This window comes from Triturus cristatus, chromosome 7 (assembly GCF_964204655.1).
Source record: "Triturus cristatus chromosome 7, aTriCri1.1, whole genome shotgun sequence".
NCBI classification, from domain to species: domain Eukaryota; kingdom Metazoa; phylum Chordata; class Amphibia; order Caudata; family Salamandridae; genus Triturus; species Triturus cristatus.
This window is the reverse complement of record NC_140590.1, coordinates 922,860,074-922,883,260: the sequence shown is the minus strand read 5'-3', so window position 1 is coordinate 922,883,260 and position 23,187 is coordinate 922,860,074.

Sequence of the window (23,187 nt, the reverse complement as noted above, 5' to 3'; positions counted from 1 at the left end):
CTGTAGGTAGAACTTGGCTCAACACGCAGGAAGGTTTTAGGAAGTGTTCTAAATGTAAAGCCTGTAGAAATGGCGAACATTTAACATAATTGGATACGCCATTTCAAAATAAAATTAAGATCAGAGGCAATCTAACCTGTAAGTCCAACTTTGTAGTATACATCCTCAAATGCCCATGTGGGAAACTATGTTGGAAGTACCACTCTACCAGCTAACAAAAGGATCTTGCATCAAATACGTGCAATTTCTAATAAAGATCAAAGCTCTCCTATAGCCAGGCATTTTGAAAAATGTCACGAAAGCTTTCCTATGTGTTTGAAATATAGCTGTTTAGCTCGTATCACCAAGAAAAGAAGAGTGGGGATGGGGAGAAGGATTTAAGGAGACTAGAATCCCATTATATACTAGAATTGGATCTTTACACTTTTCTAGGCTAGAATGCTCCTGTAAGAATGAATTCTGAGTAAACACTCAGTAGATGGATTTGCATTTTATTTATTGTTTATAGAAGCATTGGGACACTTTATGACAAATTCCACTAACCACATTGTTTTGATTGTACCCAAGTCCCTCCAGGTTCAGTAGAGGACACTAGATGGTAGTGAACTTAATAATATAATTATTTGCACTTTCTTGATTAGGCACTGGCCATAGAAACTGACACTCAAGCACTTTAAACTTTTAAGGACATCCAATCTTTATCCGGGCACTTGCCGCTTGATATGAAGCTCTGATGGATTCCTAATGGGAAAATATTTCGCTGTTTAAATGGATTTTTCATGGTTTGTATATTCTAATGTGAAAGCACCCTGAATATAAGTGAAACCCTGCAAGGATTATGAATTAATATCATGTTCTTCATTTAATTTTATCCATTTGTATTTGTATTAATACATTTGTAATCCATATATTTTTATATTGGATGTTGCTGTCTTTAAACAAATAAGAGGGCAGTTATTTAAAGTTTGCATAAATTGCACATTCTAAGATGGAGCTGATGAACTGTGTCAAAAACATCCTTACAGGCCTTTTTCACTGTCATTGAAATTGTGTAGTCTGTTGTCACTGTTTTGTTTTGAAAACCCCCTTATAAGATGTGTAAGGGGATATGGCGTCATCGTGAACAAGGCTAATTTTAAAGCTGAAACGCGTAGATGGCGAACTGAGAAAATGAAATAAATCACAAAATCACCAGCTTTGTGGTCTGCCGCTTTAATGTCCGGATCGCTTTGTGATAGATAGATAGATAGATAGATAGATAGATAGATAGATAGATAGATAGATAGATAGATAGATAGAAATATATTCTTACGATGTCTGCGTATAGCGGTGTGCGGCCAAAGCATCAGGGTGCTCGTTGGAAGCCTGCGCCCAGGCATGTTTGCATAAAGAACACTTCTGTTACATATAGGAACAGAACAGCACTCCTCATAGTGCAATAAATCTGATTTATTTTTTATTTTTTATGGCCGATACAAAATGTGCAGCGTCAGACGCGTTTTAGATTAAAAAACATTTCTCGCCTGCACACAGAAAATGCTTACAATTTATTGTCTGGCATTGCTACTGAAAATGAACATTTGTCTCTGATCAACATAGCGACCATATTGAAATGTACAAATGATTGCATAGTACTGTTATCATTTAAAGGGTTAAAATGTTGTTGTGACCACAATTACATTAAGGAATTATGCCACATTGGCACTGTCAAATATCCATTTCAGTGAGCTAGTAAACTGACACAGCCTAAATGATGCGTACCATTTAAACATCAATTTAAACAAAATAATAAGTGCAAAAACTGAAAATGAAGATGAAAATTTGAATAAAATGAAAAAAAAATCTAGTTTCTCTTAGCTTTTCAATTATTTGAAGAAACCATCACAAACCTAATATCACTGTCAAAAAATACATTCAAACTGTACATCATGCCCCATTGGGCTGGCCTACTTTAACACAACAAACTCTTCATTTTAACCAAAATCCAAGTAATAGAAAGAAAGATATCTCAGTACTCCTGCATTCCAAATCAGTTACATTCATGACATAACACATTTCAGCCTGTGATCCTGTAAATAAACAGAAAAAATAATATAATCAGTGTCGGTCACAAAGTATGCATTGGAAAATCATATATTCCGTGCAATATTTAAAACATATCCATTTACTTAGGCAAAAAAACTGTTCCTGGGTTCCATTTATAGGTAGGTAAACATCTCTTCGTTGGTGTTCAATCCGATGGGGTCTTTTTTTCTTATTTTCACAATATACTTACATTCAAGTTGTCTAATTGTTTTCACCCTGTCTCCCCCACGTGTGGATTTCTTTACCTTATCTAGCACACTCAAAGTTAATTGAATAGGATTACTTCCATGATGTTCCTTAAAATGTCATGGTACAGGATATCTCATCTACGTTTTTAAAGCCCGGATGTACTGCTGAATGCGCTTTTGTTCCTGTAATATCGTTCTGCCTCTGTATTTCTTTGAACAAGGGCATTTAAGTATGTATACTATAAACTTTGATTTGCAATTCAATGGTTTTAGGATCTGAATTCGTTCACCTGGGTCAGTTTTAATCTCAATGATATTCTCTCCCTGTTGGTATGTTTTGCATTTGCTTCACTTTCTAAAGCCATTCTTGTGTTACAGCCAATTGCTCTCAATACTTATCTGATTTCTTACTAGAGTGTCTCTAATAGATTGAGATTTCCTGTGGGTGATTGAAGATCTAAGGTTGATCTCCTGTCCAGTTATAGGATCTTGTTGTATAAGATCCAAAAACCATTGAATTGCAAATCGGAGTTTGCAGTATACCTACTTAAATTCCCTTTTTCAAAAAAATACATAGGCAGTACAATAGTACACGCACATAAGCACATTTTACAGCACATCTGGAAAAAACATACATGAGACATATCCTGCAGAATGACATTTTAAGGAACATCATGAAAGTATTCCTAATCTCTTAATTTACAGTGTGCTAGATCAGGTAACAGCTGTGGGGGAGACAGGGAGAAAATATTTGGACAACTTGAATGCAGGTATATTTTGAGAATAGGAAAAAAAGAAACTGTAGGATTGAACAGGGATGAAGAGGTGTATACATTCCTATAAATAGAAACCAGGAACAGATTTTTTTGCCTCAGTAATTTTACATATTTTTTATATTGCATGAAATAGATGTTTTTTCTATGTGTATTTTGCGATTATTTTATTTTTTCTGTTTATATACAGGATCACAGGCTGAAATTGGTTGTATTGTGAGTGTAACAGATTAGGAAGGAAGGAGAGCTAAGATATCTTTCATTCTATTACTTAGATTTTGATTAAAATAAATATTTTGTTGCGTTAAAGAAGGCCATCCCAAAGGTCATGATGTATACTTTCAATGTATTTCTTTGATAATGATATCAGGTTTGTGATGATTTCTTCAATTCATTGGAAAACTAAGAGAAGTACCTAATCCTGTGATGATTCATTATGATAAATGAACATTTAGGTTATTCATCAACTGTGTATTTGTAATTTTAAGCACCTGATATCATCAACAATTGTATGGATTACTCAGTCGATTTTTTGGCTGAATGGGACTAAATGAAACTCCAAAGATTATTATTATCTATCTTAATTTTCACAGTTTTTTAACATATTATTTTACCTAGATTGAGGTCTGATAAATACACCTCATTTAGGCTGTGTCAGTTTAGTAGCTCACTGCTATGGATATTTGACAATGCCCAATATGGCCGCCATGTTGATCAGAGAAAATTGTCCATTTATAGTGTCTATGCCACCCAATAAAGGGCCTGAATACGATGTTGGGCGGATTGCCACGGTCTCGGGACCAACGGACCTCTGGTTGGCGGTCCCGACAGCGCCTTTACAATGCCACAACACATGGTGCGGTCACATACTCTCATTTCTCTTGGGAAGCTTGTCCTGCAGCCGTAAACCAGCTGTAGCACAAGTTCCCATGGAGAAATGGGAGATTCTGTGAATCCTTGCACTGCATGGCATGCACCTCAAGATGCCTGCCACACAGTGCAGGGATTAATAGGGGGCACCTTAAGAGACCCCTCAGCCCGCGACTGAAGGTTGTGGCGGAATGGGGGCTGTGCTAGGGGCCCCCAAAGTCACTTTTCGATAGGCTTTCCAAGTCAGAAAGTCCGACATGAAAGCCTGTCGGAAACCATCAATGTAATCCCAATGGTGGAAACGCTGTCCTCAGGGACTATGTTGGGGCCTCCGATTCAAAGGAGCCCATTGGAATCCAGCCGGAATGACCGTCCCATTTCAATTCCGACCACCTACATTGTTGTTAGGCGGTCAGAATTAAAATTGGAGATGTTGGTCGGAAAGCCCCCGTCATGCGGTCGGAGGCTTTCTGACCAACATCATAATCGGCCCCTGATTGTAAGCATTTTCTGTGCGCAGGCGTAGTGAGAAAGGCTTTATAAGCCGAAACACGTTTGACGCTGCACATTTTGTATCAGCCATACTAAAACAAAATAAATAAGATTTATTGCACTACAATGTGTGCCGTTCTGTTCCTAAACGTACCAGAATTGTATATATACATATATATAGTCCTCGTGTACATTTTTCCAGCAAAAGAAATAAAGGTACACATAAAACGATAAAAATAACACCAAAATTGTGTAGAGCCTTATTGTATTCTCATTGCTTATTTTTTTTAATGGCAGAAATAAGGAACTAATATTCCTTGCTGAATTTTGACTTTTAGGAAAGTCATCACTGTGATACAAAAGCAAATTCTGTCAGGAAATGGAGCATTTCAGATAGGTATAGCATATATATATGGTAGAAATCATCCCTTTGATGCGGTGGGCGTAACCACCATTTATGTTGTAGACATTGATTCTTTAAATTTCTTTCTTGTTGTTTCTTTTGCAGATAATTCTTGTGAGCAGACCAGGAGTAAGTTGCTTGAATTTTAGGATGTCGTGAAGACCGAAAAGACAGTTACCTCAAACCGAAGGCAAGTGATCCTACGGCAGAAAATTGCAGAAGTGAGGGATATAATGCTAAGTAATCTTCTGCCGTAGGAGGATGGCTTTTAAGCCTGTAGCGCTCCAACCCTGCCATAACCAAGACCAGGAGCACAGCACGTATGACACATACATATGTGTCAAAAGGATGAAGCCACTAAAGCAACCATTCAGACAGTGATAGAGGGACTTGCGCACACACACACACACACACACACACACACAACATATGTATCTACCAGTATCAGACCAAGTTGCACATACTGTTACATTCCCCAATACTCACTAAGACAGACATTAACCAATTCAAACTGCACCTTGCATACACATTTAAAGACCCATAGAGTCACTTAGAGACCCAGACAACACCAATATAGTTACTTAGATTAACAATGACACACCCACAGAGGAATTGAGACAAAGTAGTCCTTTGAGCATGTCTTGGGATAGCCACTGTAGAGGCAGTGCAAGTAGTTTTAATGCTAGTCCAACTTGCAACCTAAAACATCTTACCAAGCCTTAATCACTTCTTCTTCTACATATAAATCACACCTAAGGCAGGCTGTAGGTAGGCCACGGGACAGGAAACTATGTGCTTAAAAGGTAAAACATGTATTTTAAAGCTTCAGTTAGTTATATGGACACTTACAGACCCATATGACCAGTTATACATCCAGTCTCCCGCCCACACTGGAACTCACATAACCTTGTACAAAATGATAGAGCCACTAATACACTCAGTCAGATAGTGATAGTCATTTAACCACTCACCCACTCACTCAATCACATAGCACTCATCTATCTAACAGTAACAGACCCAGTTGCACACCCAATTAAATAACCTAAAAAACTAACTCAGCCAGTAAGCCATTCATGAAGCCTCTGACATAGGCATTGGGAGACCCATAGAGACACTAAGAGATCCAGGGTTATACCAACATAGTGTCTTGTATATCTAATGCCACACTGACATAGGGAGTGAGACACTCATTCAGATATATACTGAAGAATTGACATTAACAAGTCATCCATCCAGACAAGTAGCCCTTTAGACATGTAACAGGCCTGCTATTGCAGGGCCTGTGTATGCAGTTTTACTGCTAGGCCAACTTGGCATTTAAAATCCTTTGTCAGACCTTAAACTCCTTTTCTACTACATATAAGCCACCTTTAAGGTAGGGAAGGATGGTATGTGGTTAAGAGGTAAGACATATAGTTTGAAGTTTCGGTGAGTTATATTTGCACTTACAGAGCGTTATGCCCAGTTATACATCCAGTGTTGCATCTATACTTCAACTCACATATCTAATTACAAAATGAGAGACTCACAAATATACCTAGTCAGATAGTGGCAGAGGCACTTAAAACATTCACTGGCACACTCAAAAGGCACTTATGCATCTAGCAGTATCAGAGCTAGTAGCACACACAGTTACATGCCCTTACACTAACTGACACAGCCAGTTATCTATCCATGCAGCCACTTGCATAACTGTTTGCATGCCTATTAAGTTACTGAGAGAGGCACTTTTATACTAATATAGTTAACTACACAAACACTCTCACACATATATAGGGGCTGATACACTCACTCAGATATATGTTCAAGTACTGGTACGACCAAGTCACTCATCCAGACAAGTAGGCGTTTACAAGTGTCCCGGACCTGCTACGGCAGATCCTGTCTGTGCAGTGCTACTGTCATGTCGATGTGGCATTTCTGTCAATCCTGAAACTCTCCTTTTTCTACATATAAGTCACCCTTAAGGTAGGCCATAGGTAGTGCATAGGGCAGGGTACTAAATACTTGAAAGCTGAAATATGTACTTTTAAGTTTCAGTGAGTTACCCGTGCAGTTATAGACACTTCTGCCCTGTCATACATTCAGTCTCCCATCGATACTGTGAGTCACTTACCTATTTAGAAAAGCCACTCACACACCCTATCATACAGTGACAGAGGTACTTATACATGCACTCACACATGGACAGAGAACTTATATATCCAGCAGTATCAGAGACTGTTGCACACACATTTACATATCTCAATACTCACTAACACAGCCAGTAAGTGAACCATACATTTACTTACAAACACATTTATAGACCTATAGAGTCGATAAGAGAGCCAGTCATATACCAACATAGTTCCTTACATATCCAAGGACGCACGCACATAGGGACTGAAAAATGTGTGAAATTATGTGAAAAAAAAATAAAAACTTTACTTCACAAACAGAAAATATGGAATATTTGCAAAGTGGAAAAGGTTCTAAAAACAACTCATCTGACAGCAAGACAAAAACTGTGCAAAGACATAAGAAAAATAATGTTTAGAAGTAGGGTAATACAAAATTTGGTAATAAATATAGAGCAGTATAAGATAGGAACAGTAGCTGACAAGCAAAAAGAACTGTAGTAGATAATGCATTTGCTGGGAAGCAAAAACTATTTATCTTAATATTAAACAGAATGAAAACATAGGATGAAACTGTTTTTTGTTGAAGAGGAAAAAGCCAGACAAAAAGACCTGTGAATAAAACTTATTTTTGTAAAATATTTATAGGTGATTGGAACCCTACATTAAGTACTGAGCCTTTCTTTAATGAAGAAAGTTAGATCTAAGAAAACACATTAGTGCATGCAGTTGAAATACTGGTCGATGTTATGAGGTGAGATGGTACTTCCATTCTAAAAGAGGGAATATATTATGTTACAACATGAACCAATATGACAGATACTATTACAACACATTTTTTACATCACAAAAGTCATTACAACGCATGTTTTTACAACGCAAGATTATACAATGCATATATTAATGGAGTACTATTAAAGTCACCTTTATAACGCATATGTTCACAACACATGCCTTTACAACGCTTCCAATTACTTTTTGTAACCTACCTACTGGCACAGTATGCAAGGGAAATTGGGGTTTTGGGTGGGGTAGTAATTTAAAATGGTGTTTAAATTTTTTTAAAAACTGAAGTATTAAAATTAATTGTTCGGAAAGTATTTAAAAAAGGATAACATTATTCTAACCTAACCAGTGGTACAGGATGCTAGGGAAATTGGGGTTTTGGGTGGGTGAGTAAATGTAAACCGGTTTTCTTTAAAGAAATACTATAGTATTCATTTTAATACTACCAGAAGTATTAAAATAGGGTAGAATTTTTTTTAACCTCTCCACTGATACGGGATGCGATGGAAAAGGGGTTCTGGGTGGTATGGTAATTTAAAACACAGTTTTTTTAAACTCAAGTATTAATATTAATACTACGGAAAGTATTATAAAAAGACTATAATTATTCTAACCTAGCCACTGGTACTTGATGCTAGGGAAATAGGGGTGTTGGGTGGGTGAGTAAATCAAAAAGGGTTTTGTTTTTAAAAAAAATCTCGAGTAGTAATTTTAATAGTAGCAGAAGTATTAAAAAATGGCTAGAATTATTCTAACCTAACCACTGGAATGGGATGCTAGGGAATTCTGTGGTTTTGTGTGGGGGAGAAAATTTAAACAGTGTTAAATTATTTCAGGACTCGTGTTTTTTAATTGTATCTGATATATTGCTTAATACTCTAGAACTATTTTAATAACATTTCCATGCTTTACATAAATAGTAAATCAATTTTTTATTAATTTAAATAAAATTACATTCATATTTATCCTACACATAATGTAAAGGAACAAACCAATGAATTAAGTGCTATAATCAGCCTGCAAATACACCTCATAGAAACAATCAAAACAAGAGTCCTTCAACTGTTTCGATTACACTAGCAGAGCAACCATCTACTCAAAATGGCTACCAATCCGAAACAGAACTGTACAAGCCATTTTTTATTCAAAGATGTTTAAAAATATACATTCTGTCAGTGTTTAAAACACGCTGTTAAAACATATATATATAAAAAAAAGTTTCCTACACAAAACTGCATAAATTCTGCCGTCCACCATTTTGAGAGTCAGTTGTGCACTAACATCCACCGTGACAAGATGCAGCTGCAAGTCGTGGAGTCAACTGATTTAGAAAACATTCAAACACTGCCATCTTTTGGACAAAGTAAGTATACACAAAAAGAATAAATGCTGCTTATTGTGCCAAAACTAATGTTGTACTAGAAATAAAACCTTTTCTTAAGTTCATTACAGAGTGCGAAAAAAACAGACACAGCCGGTGACAAAAATACCATCTTAGTGAAATAAGTGATTTTTAAAGTAGTCAGCAGTTTTCTATTAAACTCCAAAAGGGAATATAATATAATTAGATTTCTCTTTTTGAAACAATATTAAATAATGGTCTACAACATAATTTTATAATGAGACAAACATTAGTCAATCAAATGTAATTTATTTATATCTTCAAAAGAAAAAGACTGCAAAATAATTCCTATCCATTGTAAAATTTAAATAAAAAATTGTATGAAAAATTAAGTGGAGCAAAACTACGAGAGTGAATTGAAGGGGGTTAACAAATACATGTAATTTATTTTCTTGATGGATTTTTGAGGATAAAAGACAGGACAGTGGAGTAGATCCGAAAAATAAAGCTCAAAAAAGAATAGAAAAGTGCTGTGTTGCAATAGGCTGCTAAATCTCTTACAACATCACACAAATGATTGGCAAAGAAATAGTTGGTCTATAATAAAGATAGAACAAGATACAAAATTTCAGTAACAGTGCTACTTATTAAAATGTTTTTCAAAAGTTATGCGGACCGTGTAATTTTTTTGCACATGTTAAATCAACAACTTCTTAAACAACCCAAACAACACTTGGACAGCAGTAATAAAGCATCACACATGTAAACAAACAACAAAAATATGAACAATTGTAATGTTGTTAATAAATTCACTGTTGTTAAAACAAAAAACAAAGTAAATGAGATCCATGAAATTCAAGTTTCTTTTTTAAGAGAGCACAGATAAACTGCTTGTAACTTCAGTTGTTTAAAGTTACCATAATTTCACAAACAGATATAAAGAAAGTTAAATCAGATTGGGAGTGTTTGTAAGCAAATTAATCAGTAGCGGTGCGTCCATTGGGGCGCTGGGGCATTGCCCGACCGAGTGTTCGACGTGGTGCACAATGAATTGCATTTGCAATGCTGCTGTAAGTCAGCTTCAAGCTTGACTTCACTTGAGTAGCGGCCGGGAGTCGGGACATGCCCAAGGCAATCGGCCTGTGAAGGGGGTGGGGCTGGGGGCGAGCACTAAGGTTGAGTGACACTCACACACTGACTCATAGTGGCTCGCAAATTTGCACATGCTCGAGTTTGGCTTGGTCATTTTTATGACCAGCCCGAACATGTGCACTGTCTGTCAGCCAGCCAGCCACTACGTACACTACTGAGAGGGGCGGAAGCTGAGGGTTACTTGCAGCAGCAGCCCCCATCTCTCGGTATAGGTCTGGGCGAGCCCTATCCATGCTCTAGCCTTTCCATCCAGGCGCTGCTAATGCAGCGTATCTGGATTGGCTGAGACACCGCCACGCTGCCTGCAAAGAAAGCATTGGGTGCCACGCAACTATGGCCAATCACTGTGGCTTATGTCTGAAGAGTGATTGGCCATCATCGTGAGGTGTGCAGCGCACTGTCTGCAGTCCGTCCTCAACGCGCGGTGTACTAGTCTGCAGTCTGCACTGTGTCCTCCTGATCATCGACGTCGTCGTTTGCAATTGCTGATCCAGACCATCTGATCTCAGTGTGATCAAAAGTAAGAAGAACAATAATCATCAATCATGATCAGGATGAATCTGATTCTAGTGTCTGGACTCAGTGGACTGGGCCATGGGCCTGGGTCCTGGGTCGGTGGTTGAATTCATTGCCGAATGCCGACGCTGTTGAATTAAATGTGAATTGTTTGGGGGGAAGACGCCATTAACGAGTGACAGGCCCAGCCCAGACACATGCTTCTTTCACTCAGTCAGTTTGTTATTGTTAAGTTTCACGCCGGGTCCGTGGGGCGACGGGGCCTGGGTGGGTGCTCCTGAGCTCATACTGTGTCTCTGCAGCTAAAGTGCGCTCAGCGTGACCCTGTTGCGTGCTTCCGCCCCCACCGTGGAGTGGTGGATTGCTAGGAATGTGAGTGTATTTTCTCTGTCTGAAGTGTAATCTAAATCGCAGTGGAGGGTTCATGCACGCTAGGGCACGGGCCGGCATCATGAGGTAAAGCTTGCAGTCAGGCTCTGGAGTAGAAAATAAAATTATTTACAGACAGTTGGTGTTACGGGACTGCGTCAGCCAGAAATAGTCTAAAATACGATGGGGGCGCCTGTTGAACCTGCAAGCCCTGTCAGCCCCCATCGTAGTTTAGACAAGCACAGAGGCTGTGCCTGTGGCCCTGTGCACTGCCAAGAGGCTAATGGGGGGGGACTCCCCTGGCATTTCCTGGGGGTGAAACATGTTTGGTACAGGTACATGTCTTGGATGGGCCCATGGTCCGCCTCGATGACACAAGATGGCGGCAGCCATTGAAGTCCCGAGTGCCCCTTCCCCCTTCATCATGCGTGCTCCATGCCAGACTTGGTGTGAATAAGGCCTCACTCAGGGCCCGGAGCACCGGGTGTGAGGGGGTGAGGGGCGAGGGCCGAGGCACCGTCAACGGCGAGGTGACAGGCCTGCTGCAGGTGCATCACGGTACGGAAGAAAATATTGCAAAATCACCGGTAGAGTCAGGAGACCGAGAGAGGATGTCAAACCACACCTTGCAGTGTAATTATTGTATTCTATTGTCTGTTCAAATATCCCTCCTGATTCCCTCCATTTGAGGCTCTGAACCCCTACTGGAGAGGAGAGAACCCCCGCGCGCGTGTGCAGCCTCTACAACTTTTAATTTTTATGAGCAGCGACAGAGTCGGCTGCATTTAAAGGCAGATTTTTTTTTAATTACTTCGCGCACTTTCCTTAAATATTTTTTTGTGTGTAAAATAGAACTCTTGGTGTCCGCTTAATAGTTAAACGTTAAAAAAAAATTGTTTTAATGTAGCCCTTCGCAACAGTTGTCTGCTGTTTCTAAGCGCTTATCTCTGTAACTCTGTTTACCTATTGAATGATATTCTTGGCTGTTCATAGGATGGGGGTGAGTGGATCCTTGCTTGAATGTCTCTGGGACTTAGGGCCTCATGTAGGTAGCATACCAGTTACCACTTCTAAAATACCGAACGATACCGAATCGGTATTTTAGAAGTGGTAACTCGTATGTAGGTAATGAGTCGGTATTTTTTACCGATTCGTTACAATTCGGTAATTACCGAATCCGTATTTACCGATTCGGTAATGAGGCATACCTTCCCATTGAGGGGAAGGTATGCCTCATTACCGAATCGGTAAATACCGATTCGGTAATGGTGGAGAAAATGCAAGGGTGGCAGGGTGTCACATTGACACCCTGTTGCACCCCTGATTCGGCCATGTGTGCACATGTGGCACACATACATGCCCTAAGGGCATGTATGTATGCCACATTGCACACTGCTACGCGCTTCCAAATGCATACACACATACATTAATTATTTACCACCAACTAAAAGTTGGTGGTAAATACCGACTCATAAACACACACACACACTCCCCCTACATATCATTTCTGAAATCGGAATTTACCGATTCGGTAAAACTACCGAATCGGTAAAATTACCACATCGGTAACGTTACCGATTCAGTAATTTTACCGATTCGGTAGTTTTACCGATTCGGTAAATTCCGATTTCAGAAATTGACCCCCTACATACCAATAGCCAATATACCGGTCGGTAACGGTATAATTACCGAAAAACGGCCGTTACCGACCGGTATATGGCTACCTACATGAGGCCCTTAGAGAAGGTTCTAAGCACTTCCTTGCACAGACTGTTGCTATATGTCTACACTTTCAAAATTGATATCATATGTTTGGTGGGGGTGGGGTTATATATAGCGCGAGCTCGACCGAAGGTAGTATCGGAGCACTTTACATGAGCACCAGTTACATTACAGACGGACTCATGAATTTTAGGCACGGGAAGATGAAGTGATCCGCTCAGAATCACAGGATGTTGAGCGTCCCTGCCGAGACTCAAACCCGCGGCTCTCCAGCTTGGAGGTCGACCGTGTTAGCCATTTGGCCTCATCCTTCTAATGTATTCTATACTATCTGAGCTCAGCTAGCTGATGTACATGAATAGGTAGCCGCAGAAAAATGCCTCCTGTGCATGCTGCTGCTGATACATGTCCAGGGCCCATATTCCAGCTGGTTTCTCAGCCATCAGGCCCAGCCATAGTACCCTAAGGTGTTGGAAGGGCTGGTGTCGTGCACTTTGCTTTCGTTAATGTGAAGGTTTATGGCAGTGAGCACAGCTTCAGATCGCCTGCCTGCCTTCTGTTCTCTGTTCGTGTGACTGTGAGCTAGTTCTCTGCATTGCGAGCATGCTATGTGCTAGTCAGAATAACTGCGACTTTCTCGGCTGTGTGCTGGTGTGCCTGTCACTCACGTCTGTAACACGTGTAGGTGTGGTGAGTTAACTTTTGCGTGCTGTGTCATTTGGCCTCATGTTCTTGTCTTTTCTGCGTGTTGACCTTGTGCACGAGGAGAGATTGATTGTATTGTGTCCAGTTAAGAGTGTGTGGTGGGGCGCCTCTGTTGCTGGCTGTGCAGGTGTTTTCTGTGGTGCGTCCTGGTGTGAATGTGAAAGTGCTTTGCTTGGTAAGTGGGTCTTCCTGCCCGTCATAGAATTTGCTGAAGACAGGGAAATATGGCACACTAGACTAGAGACAATGGAGAAAAAAGAGACCCTAGGGAGAGATGCGGGAAGCATAGATTGGCATTGAGTGAAATAGGTGAAGCATAGCTCCAGAGGGGATAATGGGGCAGAGGCCCTTGAGAAAGAAGAAATATGACCCCGGTTTGAGATGAGACAAGTAGAGCCCCTGAGCGAGGGGTGGGTAATAGCCTCCTGGGTGAGATGGGGAAGCACAGAGAGATGATGGGAGATGAGAAAGAACAGCTGCGTGGTTAGATGGGAAGTGAGGTATAGGAAGGGAATACTCCCTCCCAACCTACACAGTGTAGCTTGCTTTTGGTGTAGTTAAGCACTTCAACACTCCACATAGGAGCAGAGTAGTAGAAAGTGTTATACAAATGCTTCAGTACAATACAAAGCCCCTGTGTGAGACAGGGAGGCAGAACACTTGGAAGGGAGAAACAGGGGTGGCTTTGGGGGCCTCACAGCTGTAGTGGCATTGTAATAATGCCTAGAAAGCATGGCTTTAAGTGGGTCAGGTCTGTCCGGGTCTATCACTCGCCAGTAATTAAAAACAGACATTAAAATGTTTACCTGCTGTATAATTTAGTCAACTCTGCTTCGTGAATTGGTCGTCCGTTGCCACATAACACCAGGGGTTCTTGTTTTACTTACAGCAATTGTAAGGGGTGCTATGGGGTGTCCCCAGCAGGTTGCATCACATTGCTCTTGGATGCAGCAAAGGTGCCCGATTGCCAGGTAAGGGCGGCAAAATGGTGGTTGGGGTGGGTGCACATTCGGAACATTGTACCCTCAGTGGATGGAATTTACTAATAACCTTAGCCCTGTGCTTTGCGCAATAATGGTTGTTAACAGCACTATCTATCCCTTGTTCTAGGCCCTCAAGCAGTGTCTGTTTCAGTGCCTTCAGCAACCACTATGGCACACAGAGGCAGCAGGCAGTAGGGCTGTATTTTAGCAGTCATGTTGTGCAAAGGGGAGCTGTTGGAGATTTATTGCGATACTGCACAAGATATATGTATTTATACTGAAATTTGATATTATTGCACCGCACCTTATATGTTGTACTTTGGTTATTGACAGGTTTCTTTAATATATATTGGTATGGCCAGTATCGGTATCATGAATACAGTACAAGAGCTGATTACAAGGTCATTCCAGGCACGGCCACTTGAAGAGAAACTACATTTAAAGCAATTAGGACCTCATCAGTTTGAGATAAAGCTACAGCAAACTTCCCAGGACAGAGGAAAAATGTCCACACGTACATTCTCAAACGTCTGGTAAACAAAAGCTGATTGGCTTACAGGCTGCCCTTTAAGAAATTCTCTGTTCTGCTTCCCCTGCTTGCTGTTTGGTGGTGAGTTTTCCTGGACAAATCAAGGAGTAACACACTTGAAGCATTTGTCTGAAAAAATAAAGAAGCATGCACATACAAGAAAGCATATGGAAAACCTGACGAGACTGGGAATGCTGGGGGAAGACGCACCGATTGAGTAGCAGATAAGCGATGCATACCGCAAAACAATACAGAAACACAATAAAGCAGTTGATAGGAACAGACAGATTCTATCCAAAATAATTGATTGCATTTGTTTCTGTGGTGCTTTCGAACTGGCACTGCGAGGCCATGATGAATCAGAAAGTTCCACAAAACCTGGGATATTCAGAGGCATGCAGATTTAATAGCAAGCATAAATAAGGAAATGGAAGCACATTTAGCAAGTGCTACAGTCTTTAAGGGCAACTCTAAAATGATACAAAATGAACTCCTTGAGTGTATGCTCAAAATTAGCAGAAGCCATATTGTGCAAGAGTTGCAAAAGACAGACTTTGTGGCTATTCAGGCTGATGACACCACTGATGTGGCCACTAAAAACACAGTCCGTATTTGTGTTTCGGTACATTGACAATGACAGAGAAGTTGTGGAGAGGTTCTATGGTTTCACACATTTAAGAGACTCTAGTGCAGAAACCATTACTGCAGCTATACTGCGTCAACTGAGCTTACTTTTTCCAGAGCTGCCTCCAAAAAAAAACGTATCACACAAAGATATGATGGTGCGTCCGTAATGAGTGGAAGCCTTAGTGGAGTTCAGAAAATAATTTGATATGTGTACCCTAATGCTCACTATGTGCACTGTTACGCTCACCAACGTAATCTTATTATGCAACAGGCAGCATCAAGGATCACCGAGACACAAATTTTCTTTCAGGATGTAGGAGGCATGGCAGCATTCTTCTCACATTCCCCCAAAAGAACGGAAGCACTTCATGAGATTGTGGACAAAAGCGTTCCAAGGGGATCCTCAACTCGTTGGAACTTTAACATCTGTACAGTCAACCTAATCTATGAACATAGGGGGGACCTTGAGAAATGTTTTGCCGCCATAGAAGACAATGATGAGTTTGGGTACAAAAGTCAGACTGAAGCCCGTGGCTTTGCTAGAACACTACAAGACAGAGAGTTTCAGTTCTTACTGTTTTTATTTCATGATATAATGGTAGCTGTCGACCTGTTATGCAATCAGTTACAAGCACGAGAGATAGATACTGTCAAAGTGTAAGTATATACCACTATGTTTGTACAAAGCATAAGCAAAGTGAGAGATGGGGTTGACAATTTAGACAGCAAACTGCCAGAGTATTCTACTTTTTCAAACCGCAGGAAAAACATCACCACTCTGTTTCGAATTGCAAAGGAGATATGTGACATTGTAATTGTGCAGGCACAAGAACGTTTTTCTTTCACAAAACATTTGGTGAGTGCCACATTATTGCAAAGTGAACAGTTTGCAAAATATGATGAATCATTCCCTGACCGTGCTCTGAATGAGGCTGTGGAAGCTTATGCTAGGCTCAAAAAAGAGGAGCTGAGAACTGAGTTGACTGTACTGTACGCAATGCCTGTGTACCGGAAGGTCACAAGTGCCATGTCTTTGCTGGCTTTAATACATAAACTTAATATGGAAAAGTCACTTACAGAGACAATGGCTTTACTAAAAATTGTCATAAACACTCCTATGACAACAGCCGAGTCAGAAATATGTTTTTCAGCCTTAAAGAGGTTTAAGACATTCCTGAGGAACACCATGCTTGAGGAAAGACTGAATGCTTTGGCAATGCTCTCTGTAGAGAGCAAGCTAGTTCAAAAAATCCCAGACTTTAACATTCAAGTAATTCAAAAGTTTGCTGCTCTTAAAGAGAAACGTGCTGATTACATTTACAAAAAGTAAACAATATGTACGTTGAATGCTGCTACTTTGCGACCAGTTTAGTTGTTTGTTAAATGAAAAACTTCTGTGAGTGAGGTACTCAGAAATGCATTGTATCTCGAAGTCTGTTATGAAGCTCTGTGGATATACTGAATAAGCAGCTACCTATATTATATGACATCTGTTTATTAATGTAATAACTGCACTTTCACAATTCCTTTATTAACCTTCTTGCTTTCTCAAATTTGCTTGAAAATGCACCATTTTCCCTCTCTTTTTTCAAATTGTTCTCGGGGTGGGGATCACCCCGATCCCCCCCTTATGGTGGATCGGGCTCGCTCACTATGCTCACTCGCAACGGTGCAGTATGCCAATCATTTTACGCCTCACCACTTTCAAATGTCACCAGCCGCCCATGAAATTAAGTAGTCAACAACCATGTTATTTATACCATAGTGAAAGTCCTGCTTACTGCTGGAGGGAAAAATTCATTTAGCAGGTCCAAATGGTGTTTAAAATAGAGAAAATATTGCCTATTGTTGGTGATCATAACTACAATTCAAACTCCTTCATATTTTTGCACAGTGAAAGAGCTTTACAATAGAGTGGTGCAAAAAAGCTATTCTAACTCTAAAAAATATTTGTCGCAAGGAAAATGCTGGACAGTGCAGGGGCCCCAAAATGCTTTTCTAACTCCAAAGTGTTTTTGCTGCCACAAAAGTGCTTGACAGTGAAGGAGAGACAAAAAGCTAATTTAACTCCAAAGGGTGTTTGCAGCAGGGAATGTGCTTGACAGTGAAGGATGCCAAAGAAGCTATTCCAAGTCAAAAGGGTGTTTACAGAAGAGAAATAGCTGGACAGTAGATGGGAGCCAAAAACAAAAAGGAAATCTAGCAACAAAGGCTGATTGGAGCAGGGACAGTGGAGGGGGTTCAAAAAATATTCTAACCCAAAAGTCTGTATGCAGCAGGGAAAGTGCTTGACAGTGAAAAAATGCAGAAAAGCTAATCTAACTCCAAAGGGTGTATGCAGCAGGGAATGTGCTGGACTGTGGAGGGGAGCCAAAAACTATTCTTACTCCAAAGGGGGTTTGCAGCAGGGAATGACCTGGAAAGTGGAGGGGGCCCAACAACTATTCTAACTCCAAAGGGTTTTTTGCAGCAGGGAAAGTGCTTGACAGTTAAGGAGTGCCAAAAAGCTAATCTAAAGGGTGTTTGCAGCAGGGAATGTGCTGGAAAGTGGAGGAGGGCAATAAAAGAAATGTAACTCCAAAGGGTATTTGTAGTAGGGAAAGTGCTGGACAGAGGGTGGGGGCCAAAAAGCTATCCTAACTCCAAAACAAATGTTTTTTTTACAGAAAACAAAAAGACAATTTCTGTTCAACCATTTAAAATTCACATTTCTTTTTAGACTGACCCAACTTCTGACAAGAGATAGATATCAAAAAGAGCAAAAACCGCTAGAAGACACACTAATCATCATCAAAATGACAGAAGAAGCATTCAAAGAAACCGTACAAAGGTCACACATAAATGACTAACCAAATAACAGAATGATTTTTTCTTTTAACATAAATCTACACTTCTTTAAAGCAAAAAAAGAAGTGCTGATAAATAAAAAATAAACTAAATACCATCAGTCACAATCATCCAAAGTTGAGCAAGCCATTTTTTTAGGCAGGTCTAAAACTTTTTCTTATTTAGAGCAAAAGAAACAATAAATTAAAAAATAAAATAAACTTTAAAAAAACCTAACCACATTTTCTCTACAGGATAAACATTGTAATTTAAAAAAGAAAACTTTATTAATCTTTGTTCTCCCCTCTTTTTCAGACAGATTGACAATGGCAACAAGGAGAGAAGCAACATATGTAACATCTGCAAGAGGGAATAGACTTCTAAAGCACGCCGGCTACCTTTATTGTAAGTAGAGACTAACTGAGCCCAGGAATCATTGGAGGTGTGTGTAATATTACTCATCCCATTGCACAGGACCACAGGACATAACCACTCTACCTCTGCAATGCAGATTGAGGTTCGAGAAAATATCAATCAAATGAAACAACTTGCATGTAGCTCCAATGCACCCTGTGGCGCAATTTTGAGGGAGGTGTTACAACACATTCCAATGCATGTAGCTAACATTCCTCCTGAATTAACACTCTCTTTTACTAATGAAAGCTTTCTCTTGTACGACAACAAAACTCTCTTAAAAAAATAATATGTTCCACAGCCCGTAACCTTTTAAAATTGGGCAGTAGTTATATTTGGATGATGAAAAGACCAAAACAAGAGTCCCTTGCACACACCTACAGTCAATATTATGTATCCTCGACAATAATAAAAACACTTGTTCCTCCAACAAACTAGTCACTTCAGTTTAATCTTGAGATCCTTAGCCAACACGTTTTGTCGTGTGTAATTGTTGTGCGCAGCAACTTCTTCAGAGCTATTATTTGTTGTAAAATCTAAAACTCAAAACAAAAGTCCAAGAAAAGTCATAATTGACTGAATTATCAATGAGTAACATCGTTAGTAAAACCTAATGGGACACCCAAATTCAAGGATGTTTTTTTCACTTTTCTCAGGCCTACTGGGTCAAAATTAAAAAAAACATCCTTCGTTGAGGATTACATATCTGACAGTAAACTTCAATTTGAATTACAAAAAACTTACTGCATTGTGCTTTTTACCACCTGATTCTGTAGATGAATACTACACATCAATAACTGAATCTGAATATTTTGTAGCAAATGAGGATAAATTGGGCCCCCTTCTAAATTACTTTGAGGACACTTGTATTGGCCATCTAAGCAGGTCAAGTCGCAGGAGGAATCCGAGGTTTCCTGTCAAATATTGGAACTGTTACACGACCTGCTTAGATGGTGGTGCAAAGACCAATAATGCCATAGAGGGATGGCACAACTTCTTCAATAAATCAAGTGGTAAATCACACCCTAAGTTTGATCATTTTTGGGAAATTTTGAGGAAGGAGCAAAGTTTTCAAGAAATGAGAACTGCACGATCATTGTCTGGTAGTCTGACCCACAAACGTCTAAAAGAACTAAAGACATTCCTGAGAGACTATTGAGACAGATTCAACAATTTTCGTTGATGGTGGCTTCAGACTTCCTAGACAATATTGCACACATCCTACACTTCTAACCCTGATTTACACCTATGTTACTTGCCTGTTTTGCGATTTTTTTAAATTAATTAAAAATATCATTTTGTACAGAAGAAATGTTGTCACCAGCTTAACAAAGATCCCAAATACTTCACATTAATCCAGAATATAATCTCCATCCTGTGCATATCCCTCCAAAAAACACAAATTGGATTATCCCTTTTCTTCAGCACATAATTGTGCTAAGTAATCTGTGTACCCTAAAAAAAAGCTTCTAACAAGATATCCCAAAAAGCTTTACATGAATGGCAAAAAATGCAACAAATAATCCAATGTTACAATCCACTAATCTTTGATGTCCTTTTCATGAAGGGTAAAAATCCCCAAAAAGTACTTGAATTGCTCCGAAAATTATTATGAAGCCATAAAAATCCACACCATAAACAAATCCAAATTCAAATTAGAGCACGTTCTGATTATCCAAGCCATCTGTAAAGTCCAAAAATGCACGTTGATCCAAACTTGCGTTTCTTAAATAAAGTGCGCAATGCATATTCAAATGTAAAAACCTTGTTTTTGAAAAAAAGGCCTTTTTGAGTTATTTTTAAATAAAAAACAACTGTGCTAATGAAAAGTACTACCCCGACATAAGCGTAGAACTACTGCATGCTGTTGTTAAAAAACATATAAACATAATCCAAAATACATCTAACTAGCTAAATACCTCTCTCCTCTCTCATTAAACCAAATATGGCTAGCCACAATCTTAAAAACATATATTAAGTGGGACTTACCCGACGCAGATCTTCTTTCCATCCGTACTTCCTTGCGACACTCCACCGTCTGAAGAAAGAAACAGAGAACTGCAAACGTCACTGACAACTGTAAAAAGTAAAAAAGGACAATTTCCTCAAGTTTTTAAAAATAAACATTTTAATAGTTTTGAGAGTTGAATACCTTTGTTTATTTAATAAAAATGTAAATTATAAAGCAATCAATATGTTATTGTTCTTTATACATTTTAACCCCTTGGATGCTCATGACGGAGCGGTTCCGTCATGAGCATCAGTTGGGCTGTGCTCATGACGGAACCGCTCCGTCATGAGGACAGCCCCTGGGGGAAGCGCTGGCGCTCCCCCCCTGGGGCACCGATCGTGCCCCCACAGACGGGGATGGCAGCGGAAGAGTTTCCGCTGCCACCCCCGAGCCCCCCCACGCTTCCTGGTGACGTCAGCGCGCACAGCGCGCGCTGGCGTCATCAGGAAGTGCTCGGACGCCTGGAAGCCATTTGCTTCCAGGCGTCCATAGAGGAAGGTGAGTGGTGTTTGCTCCGGTGGGGTGGCGGGGGCCTTGTAGAGTGTATTGAGGCGTCGGGGGAGAGGAAAGAGTATTTCCTCTCCCCTGATGTCTCAATACAGGGCATTCCTGCTCCACGATCGCGCACAGCGTCGCGATCGTGGAGCAGGGATGCCCCACTAGACACCAGGGATGTGTTTTTTTTTATTTTGGAAGCGACCCCTTGGGTAAGGGTCGCTTCCTGGGGCCAATTATTATCTGTAGACTTTTCTGCCCCCTCTGGGGGCAGATCGGTGTTTTTTTTTCACCGTTTCTGCTCCCAGGGGGGGCAGAAAAGCCCACTAGACACCAGGGATATTAGTATTTATGTTGGAAGCGACCCCTTGGGTAAGGGTCGCTTCCTGGGGCCAATTATTATTCTGTAGACTTTTCTGCCCCCTCTGGGGGCAGATCGGTGTTTTTTTTTCGCCGTTTCTGCTCCCAGGGGGGGCAGAAAAGCCCACTAGACACCAGGGATATTAGTATTTATGTTGGAAGCGACCCCTTGGGTAAGGGTCGCTTCCTTGGGGCCAATTTATATCTGAAGACTTTTCTGCCCCCTCTGGGGGCAGATCGGTGTTTTTTTTTCGCCGTTTCTGCTCCCAGGGGGGGGCAGAAAAGCCCACTAGACACCAGGGATATTAGTATTTATGTAGGAAGCGACCCCTTGGGTAAGGGTCGCTTCCTTGGGGCCATTTATTATTTGAAGACTTTTCTGCCCCCTCTGGGGGCAGATCGGTGTTTTTTTTTCGCCGTTTCTGCTCCCAGGGGGGGCAGAAAAGCCCACTAGACACTAGGGATATCAGTATTTATGAAGGAAGCGACCCCTTGGGCAAGGGTCGCTTCCTAGGGCCCCTAAATATTTGGAAGACTTTTCTGCCCCCTCTGGGGGCAGATCGGTGTTATTTTTTTGCCATTTCTGCTCCTGGGGGGGGGGGGGCAGAAAAGCCCACTAGACACCAGGGATATAAATATTATTGTAGGAAGCGACCCCTTGGGCAAGGGTCGCTTCCTTGGGCCCCTAAATTTTTTGAAGACTTTTCTGCCCGGGGGATCGGTTTTATTTTTTCGCCGTTTCTGCTCCCACGGGGGGCAGAAAAGCCCACTAGACCCCAGGGAATTAGTTCAAATAAAAATAGAAGTGACCCCTCGCTTCCAGGGTGCAATTTGTTTTCTGCCCCACCTGGCACACAACCCGATTGACCATTTGGGTAGTGACATAGCATGTTAGAATGTTTATTGTTATATTTTTTGTGATTTCCAATTGTAATGTTTTTTTTTTGTTTACTTTTTTGTTCTAGGTGAAGGCTTTTCTTCTTTTCACGTTGCCGTTTTGTGGCTGGTGGTTCTGCTGTTTGTGTAGTTTGGTAAGAGACTTATTTTTGTACAATGTAAATGTGTTTGATTTCTCTGCCTGTTTTTTTTTTGCAAATGGTGTAATAATAGCAGTATGTTTGGTTTTTGAGTGTCAAAAACTTTTTGCATTGGTGCTCGATGTGTATTTTGTTGTCTTGTGAGTAATTTGTTTTTTTTTCTTCTTTCTAGTTTGATATCGTTGGTCTTTGCTGTGTCACTGCAGAGTTTATTTCTGGTGAGTGCAGCTGTCTCTTGTAATTGGATTGTATAGTTTTTGAGTACATTGATCTTTGTGATAAAGGTACACAATTCTTTACTTACTTGGTGTGCACATTGTTGGTTGTTGTTGACTTGTTTGTGCAGTCTTCCATCTTAGTAGGTATAATGGCTAGCCGCAGGATG